Below are 8642 nucleotides of genomic sequence, written 5' to 3'. Positions count from 1 at the left end.
TTCATTTACAACTTTTGTAACTATAGTGAAAAAATAGGTGGTTTGCATTAATATTAGACATAACTGGTTGATGATTGTACCACCTCTGTTCACCGTGACCATGGGACCTGTAAAGAGCCCGAAACGTTGGGTTTGATTGAAAAATCAAATATACGCGATTTAAATCCGGAAAAATAGTTTCATTTCCAATTCCAGAATATTGAAATCTCAACTAAAACTTGCGTGAAACAAATGAACAATCGTACGATTAACCATTCGTGCATTCCAGCTTTCACAAATATGTCTTCGTGCTTTCGTCATTCGCACAAATAAACCATCCGAGGATCACTAATTCGCGCATTCCAGGCTTCGCAAATCTGTCTTCGTGCTGGCGTCGTTCGCGCAAATGAACCATAGTAGGATTAACCTTTCGCGCATTCCAGCTTTCGCAAATCTGTCTTCGTATTATCGTTATTCGCGCAAATGAAGCATTGCGCTTTTAAACTTTTACGCAACTAACCATTCATGAAAATAAGTTGTCGCGCGTTATAGCTTTCGCGCAACCGTCTTCGCACCATCGTCATTCTCGTAATCGGTAGTCGCAATGACGTGAGAGACCCCTGGAAATGGTAAGTTAAAAGCTAGCGGTATGATAAAAATTGCGAGCGTATTCATTCGACTGAAAAATTTATTCATGTCATAATTATTAATATAAAGATCGAACACTTCCTTCAATCCAGCTGGATTCGGACCAGTGTCTTCTAGCAAACCATGCTAGGAGATAGTTGGCATAGCGTCTAACATGGTTTGCTAGAAAACGCTGGTCCGAATTAAGTCAACATTCAATGAACTTAATTAATTAATGTTGTCTATAATTGGCTATTGGCGCCAAAACTTAAACGGCTTATTATGTGTAATAAAAACTAGCCACTTTTGCAAATTCACGTTAAATTTTGTTTCTTCGTATACCTATCAATTTAAAAAAATGGTCGAGTAGAACAAAAATAGTTTCTCTTTGAAGTACATGCTAAGCTTCTGGAGTTTTAGCATCGACTTCATAGACAACGTACATTGAATAATGGTAAAGATAAAAAAGAAAAAAACATATGTTTTTTTCTGTCCATATCCACAATTTTTTTTATTAGATCAGTAATAATAAAACAGTAATAAAGCACACACTTATAGCCCCGCACTAGGGAAACCCTGTACCGTGATTGCCCGTTACACATAGACAACCACAAATTACACCCAAACTCCGAGAGAAATTAATGTAGGCCATACACACATTTATCCCGGTTCAGGAATTGAACCTGTGACCTGTGCGAAGCAGATCTGTGTGGTAACCGTTCGGCCACAAAGGCAGTTACATCGTTTCGTTCACAACAAGTGACATTATCAGCTTATACAAACGAACTCAAACCCACCGTCAGTCCGCGTTCGTCAGTCCTTCAACAAGCCGGCGTAAAAAAGGTCATGACAGTGATAGAACAGTAAAAAGGCAAAATAAATTATATATTTCACTGCCTTTGATATTCTTAAAAAATCGAAAAACATTATTGTAATAAAACACTTTACCGTTTACATTTCAAAAATTACTAAATTAATTTTCATACCTCGCAATAAATTGACGTAACAAAAGAAACCGTCAAAAGGTGTAAGACTTTTGGTATCAGATTTCGAAGATTAATTTTCGAAGAAGAGAAGCCGTAAGGCAGGCGTAAAATAATTTCTGAACAAATCGATCACGCCAAGAAAACTTTAAAGACTTTTTCGACGTATTTTTTCCGGATCATTACTGCCGCCAATGTGGCCATAGACTTACGAGTGGCCAGCGTATACGCGGATACTACACAAAATAATATTTTTTATTCAACCTTGAGTCCTGCCGATCCTTACTTACGGTGCAGAGGCATGGACGGCGACTAAGCAGAATATACACAAAATTAAGGTGGCACAAAGAGCGATGGAGCGCTCTATGTTGGGCATTTCTCTCGTGCCTCAGGTACTCAAAATTCGACGAAAAACGAAAATCAATGACGTAGGTAATCGCATCACGAGATTAAGGTGGAGGTGGGCGGGACTTTTGGATAAACGAGAAGATGGACGATTGAACCATGGATCAAAGCAGTCACGGAATCGTGGCCATTAGGAGCAAAACGGGTAGTAGGCAGACCACCAGCCCGATGGTCTGATGATATGGTCAGATACCGTAAATATTGGCGCAATAAAGAAGACGCCTATACCCAGCAATGGTTTAATCTTGGCTGGCCATGATGATGATAATGAACCCCGAGTAGCGAAATAATTAAACATTCATAGCAATTCAATATATGCACTACGCAACTATGATCACGATTTCATATGGCGGTGTACGACCCGTCACACGCATCATTTCTTTTTCTATACGTCTAACGGATCCTGGGCAACAATCGGGAACAGTTACATCGATTGGTAAATCCTTTCACCACGTTGGCAAGCATTATACATATGCCATCGATACGTTAAGGAGAAGAAAACCAGTAGTAATTGTAATTCCACTGAGACTCCATTCAGATTATATTGCTATTATGATAATATTTGTTATTTTGTTAAAATCTAGATGGAAAGTCAGTTGAGTCTCAATAGAGTGCCAGTTAAATGACAGTGATGGCATTCATTAATTGAATCACTAACAATCTATGTTGTCTGACTAAAACTACCATTGAAATTACTATACTCTAAGAGGTTTACGAAGCACGGGAAGATGAAGAAAGACGCTTGAATCTCCAAATGCACAACGGCGTTTATTTACGTAGTTGTTGTATGATCGACATGCAAAGATCCGCTGCGTGCAATTATTGCATGAAGTTGATTACGACTTCACACAGTAACTGCAAGCGTGCAGTCAATCTGTTAGCAGCCTGAAAAATTTGTGGAATTACATCTATTTGCCAAGTTTTATTGAAATCGGTTCACGGAAAGTAGTGAAATCCAATAAACCGGATTCATCCCCTAATTTGCCACACTAGAGGTGGATTTTCTACAAATTGTAATGTAACCACTAGTGAGTTACCTCCATTTTTTAACAAATAAAGAATCATCGAAATCGATTCACAATTGTCGAAGTAATCGCATAACGTACACACACACAAAAATACAGTCGAATTGATATTCCGGTAATAAAAATAACTGTTCGTCACTAAATGAAACCGACGTTGTACTAAAACAACGATAATAAATTTTAATCTAGCTTAACGTCCTATTTATAATAATTAGTCTCCTGTAAAGAAACCACATTTATAGATTTCATACGTTATCGCTCTGCCTGAGGCCATAACATAGAGTTTTCCAACAAAAAAACACAGAAAAGCTTTTAAATTATTTATGCTTCCTAATTAATCTTGCCTTCTTAAATACGTTTGTTAAAAAAAACTTCGAAAACCGAAGGGACCAGCCTAATTGATGACTTCCATTCCTTTGAGACTTAGCTTGTTGTGTTTATTGAGACTTCGACTGGATAACAGCTCTAGTGTTTTGTTAAAGAACTAAGTTAAAGGAGATTGTGAAGTGCCAGCACAAGACCGCTACGGGTATTTTGACGAATATTTGCTATCTCGGCAATGCTTATTACCCTGAACGCATGCAAGCAAACCCAGAACATTGTCAAGAGCCGTGGTAGTCTAATGGTTTGACCTACCGTCTCTCAAGCATCTCTGCTACGGACCTCTGACTTTCTAGTAATTTATGTCCAAAATGTTATTTGGAATATATTTCAGTCCTTCTCTGTCTAGTATTCACTACCTAATTTCCGAGGCAATTTTTATTATTTAGGTATTCGATTTTTTTATCATGCAATGTATGTGTACACTGAGGACACGGAAAAACCTCCACCACCTGGTTTCATCATATTTCAAAAGCAACTACCATTAGGTTGCGATCTGCGTTGGCCAGTGTGGAAGCCTTTAAATCGACTTCGCACTCAGGTAGGACGCTGCAGAGACACGATTATCTGAATGGGGTTTCAGAAATGATAGTCTAATACAATGTGACTGCGGTGCCCCAACACAATCCATGCAGCACTTACTGTTGTGCCCCTTGTGTCCTAATACCTGTACGAGGGAAGATCTCTACGCGGCCACGAACAGCGCAGTCAAGGTAGCAACGTATCTTTCAGGATAAATATAGTTCTAAAATAAAGATGTATCTACAAGATAAGAAGAAGATCGTGCAATAATATTTAATATTCGAGTATTGTATCGTGAAATATTATTCGATAATATACCTGAACATTTAAATAATAAAAATTGCCACGGAAATTAGGTACTGAACACTAGGCCAAGAATTACCGTCTTAATAGAAAAAGAAAAACAAGAATTGAAAAGGGAGTCGACTCGATTAAGTGGTGAACAACGTTAAGCATCTGGTAATTGGTGAAAACTAACAACAACGAGCCTATTCAGCCGCTGCGTACATTCGCCATCCCCATGGATACATGAGGATTGCCTGACGTTAAACAAAAGTTTGATCTAAAATTATGTTTATGAACCCATGTAATTAGTAAACTATATAGTTTAACGGAAAATTACCATGGATGTTAATATATAAATCGTATCTACTGAAGAACATCATTGAAATTTTATTAGTTAATATACAAAATAGGATCAAACATCATTTGTGCGGAACACGTTCGTGGGACTGTCCTCTTAAATTGTGAACGTGCACTGAGTTCCTAACCTAATATCGTTTGCCCTTTGCGCGGAAATAGGTTTGTGAGATAAAAGGACAATATTGCGAGTGTAGAACATGATAAAAAAAGTATATGTGTAACACCTATCTCTCTGTAGTTACACGCAGTCTCATAACTCCATAGAGAAACTAATTATACCTCTGTTTTAAACTGTGGGGGAAACATAATTATATACACTAAACTTGTCAGCTACACAGTATGTTACAGAATTATTACACTCTCATATTTCACACGTAAGTCTTTGAGATTAATTTTAGTACTTGAATATTAAAGTTATATATAAAATACGAGGCCTGTACCCCACCTACAGTGGAGTGGGGTTTCGATTACGGGGTGTGCTCAGGCTCTTTGGTGGCATAGCGGTTAGTACTATGGGCGCTTGATGAGGAGGTTCCGGGTTCGATTTCCGATTTGGGCCAATTTAGGAAACGAACATTTCTAAGTTGGTTCTAGGTATTCTGGATACTGCCCTTAGACTTATCGTTATGCTGATATTCATAGCGCAGGAAATTCTCTAATTTGGGACCAGAAATTTGAAGTGATTGGCTGGCATTATTTTCCCTAAAGTACTTCTCTTTGGCATCGTTTCCAAGAAAAATAATCTAACAGAGAAACGGTCGAGATACAATAGCGCTATAAGTATCTTATTTCTAATACATCGGGTAGTATGCCTTACATTTTCAACAATTGTGAGATCTTGTACTCGTAAAAGAGCCTTCATATAACTACGTATGTACGGTGGCGTGCAGACGCTTCGGGCTTCGCCCTCCACTCGAGGTCCAGTCTAAGCTTAAATTTAAGCAAAGGCTTAATTTTTTTTTATAATAAATAAAAAGACGAACAAGTCGTGCGCCTGATGGTAAGTACACGCTTATCCATAACAGTCGCATTACAACTCAGAGCTATTTTTTATAACATCAAGTGACGGGACGAACAAGTCGTGCGCCTGATGGTAAGCTACATGCCTGTCCATAACAGATGCAGTGCTACTCAGAGCTTTAAACCGCAAAGATCTGAGGGGCACTGTCACTGCGCCCGACACTCTGAGACATAAGTTAACAATGCCCACATGCCTATAATTTCACCAGCACCTTATCCTTCGAAACCGCAATGCAGTAATGCTCACATTACTGCTTGGCGGCAGAAATAAATAAGGTGGCAGTACGTCCCAGAACGAACTCTTTTACAAGGAGCTACTGCTAAAATCTGTTTTAACATGTTTAAATCTAGAAAATGAACAAACCGACGTTTATACGGTGAAAATAGGGTGGTTTGCATCAATATTAGACATAACTGGTTGAAGACTGTACCACCTCAGTCAACCGTGACCATGAGACCTGTAAAGGGCCCGACACGTCGGTTTGTTTGAAAAAACAAATATACGCGATTTAAATCCGGAAAAATAGTTTCATTTCCTATGTGTAACAATCGCGAAAACCTAAGAACTGTTTAAATCTGTTTAAACGGAAACCACAAATTAATATGCGATAGTGTCATGAGTTTCTGCGAGTCAAATACGTTTTCAGTAATTGCTATTCCATTATATCTGTCGTCGACTATTGGTTCGTTAAAATTTTGCATTGTTTGCTGTCGGTATCGATGATTAGTTTGAAATTTACTAAAAGATTACGAGTTTACTAAAAAGTATAATTTAGGATCACCCAATATGTTAGTAGTGTATCGAGTTCTTAGGTTTTCGCGATTGTTACACAAAGGAAATGAAACTATTTTTCCGGATTTAAATCGCGTATATTTGCTTATTTAAACAAACCGACGTTTCGGGCCCTTTACAGGTCCCATGATCACGGTTGACTGTTGAGGTTGTCAACCTTACGCGATTATATACGCGATTTAAATCCGAAAAAATAGTGTCATTTCCTATGTTAGTAGTGTATTCTAATTGCAAAATTTCCGAGATATCCTCCACTTCAATTCATGTTATACCAAGTAACGGGACGAACAAGTACGTACGCCTGGTGGTAAGCGACAAGTCGGTGTGTAGCAGCTGTAGTGCCACTCAAAACTTTCAACCACAAAGATCTGGGTACCGCCACTGTGCCCGTCTCTCTGAGACATAAATTGATAAGTGTTATATGCCTGTAATTTCACCAGCTAGGAGCACCCTTTAAAGTAGGAACGCAGTAATGTATGCATTACCGCTTGGCGGCAGAAGAAGGTTTTCAATTTTGCTGTTTTTAACCGACTTCAAAAAAAGGAGGAGGTTCTCAATTCGACTGTATGTTCTTTTTGTATGTATGTTACGCGATAACTCTGGTATTTGTGAACCAATTTTAATGATTCTTTTTTTGTTGAAAAGAAGGTATCTCCATAATGGTTCCATTTAATTTTGAAAAATCATCCACCTCCAAGGGTGGCTGTTCAAGCATGAAGATTCATTTTTATTAATAGCGCCTTCATTTTATTATAAAGAGCAATTATTTTAATGGTTGATTTTGCTATTCTCCAATTAGACGTTTTTCTCTCAATATACTTTGAGTAGTGAGAACCGACTTTTATTATCTCCTGTGTCAAGTCCCGTATAGTGGCGAACTAGGGGATGAATCCGGGTTTGCGCACTTTCCGGTAACCAATTTCAATAAAACTTGGCAAATAGATGTAATTCCACGTACTTTTGAGGTCGTTTTTTTATTCAAATTACAAAAGAAACATCTTAGTATTGCTTTGTAATGTGAAGAGCTCCAAAGATATTCAATTACTCATTAAAGCGTAAAACACACAGCGAGCGGGTGCGGGTCAGACATGTCGAGCGACCGCCTCGGTGCGCTTATTCCCAGTTGTCACCACTGGCTTTGTTCCCACTAGCGACAAATGGGAAAAAAATCCCAGTTGTTGCCAGTGGTCATTTCTACTGGCAAGGAATGGGAAAAAAATCCCATATGCTACCAGGTGGTGACAAATGGGATAATATAATAAGATCTATACTTATATCATTAAACTCGAATTATATTTTATTCCCTTTCGATGGCGGCAATAAACTTACATTGATTGGATCTTTTTATTCCATTTGATTTATTTTACCACTGGCAACCTACTGGGATATTTAAATTCCATCAGCCGCCAGCGGCAACAACAGATCTTTTTATCCTGTTTGTCACCACCTGGCAACATATGAGATTTTTTCCCATATGTCGCCACTGGAAATCACCACTGGTAACAACACAGACTTCTTTATCCCGTTTGTCACCACCTGGTAACGTATGAGTTTTTTTCCCGTTTGTCGCCACTGGAAATCACCACTGGTAACAACTGAGACTTCTTTGTCCAGTTTGTCACCACGTGGGAACAAAGCCAGAGGTGACAACTGGGAATAGGCGGCTCGGTGTGTTATCATAATGGAATTAGACCCGCCGTGATCACGACCCGACCCGCGCCCGACACGCATAAAACATACTCAAACAATTTTCAGCAGTTTACCTGTTCACGCTTTCTATACGAAATTATAGTATCATTTGATATTTATCTTCTAAATCCTCTTCAATCACTAATTACTGAGATACCACACCAAAGGACGGGAATGCCGCATTGAGATCGCTAAACAAACAGATAGATAACACCACGATAACATCATTATTAATCACAAACAGCTTTAAATTACAATAAAGAAATGTAAATAAGATTGTAGCTAAATATTTACATAATACATAATGTACTCATGGACATATAACAACGTTCATATAAACCACATACCTTGCCACATATGCCAGAAAGTTTAATCGAAATTAAAGATAATTATTTTAAACCGTGACCGACTGTATTTATTTTGTATGTATGTTATGCAATTACTCCAATATTGGTGAACCGATTTAGATGATTCTTTTCTTATTGGAAATACTCCAGTACTGATCCCGTTAAAATTTGAAGAAAGTATTCCACACCGAGGGAGGCAAATTAGGTGATGAATCCAGTTTATTGAATA

Source organism: Hyposmocoma kahamanoa, unplaced genomic scaffold (assembly GCF_003589595.1).
Source record: "Hyposmocoma kahamanoa isolate Upper Pololo Valley unplaced genomic scaffold, ASM358959v1 78, whole genome shotgun sequence".
NCBI classification, from domain to species: domain Eukaryota; kingdom Metazoa; phylum Arthropoda; class Insecta; order Lepidoptera; family Cosmopterigidae; genus Hyposmocoma; species Hyposmocoma kahamanoa.
This window is presented reverse-complemented; position numbering follows the sequence as displayed.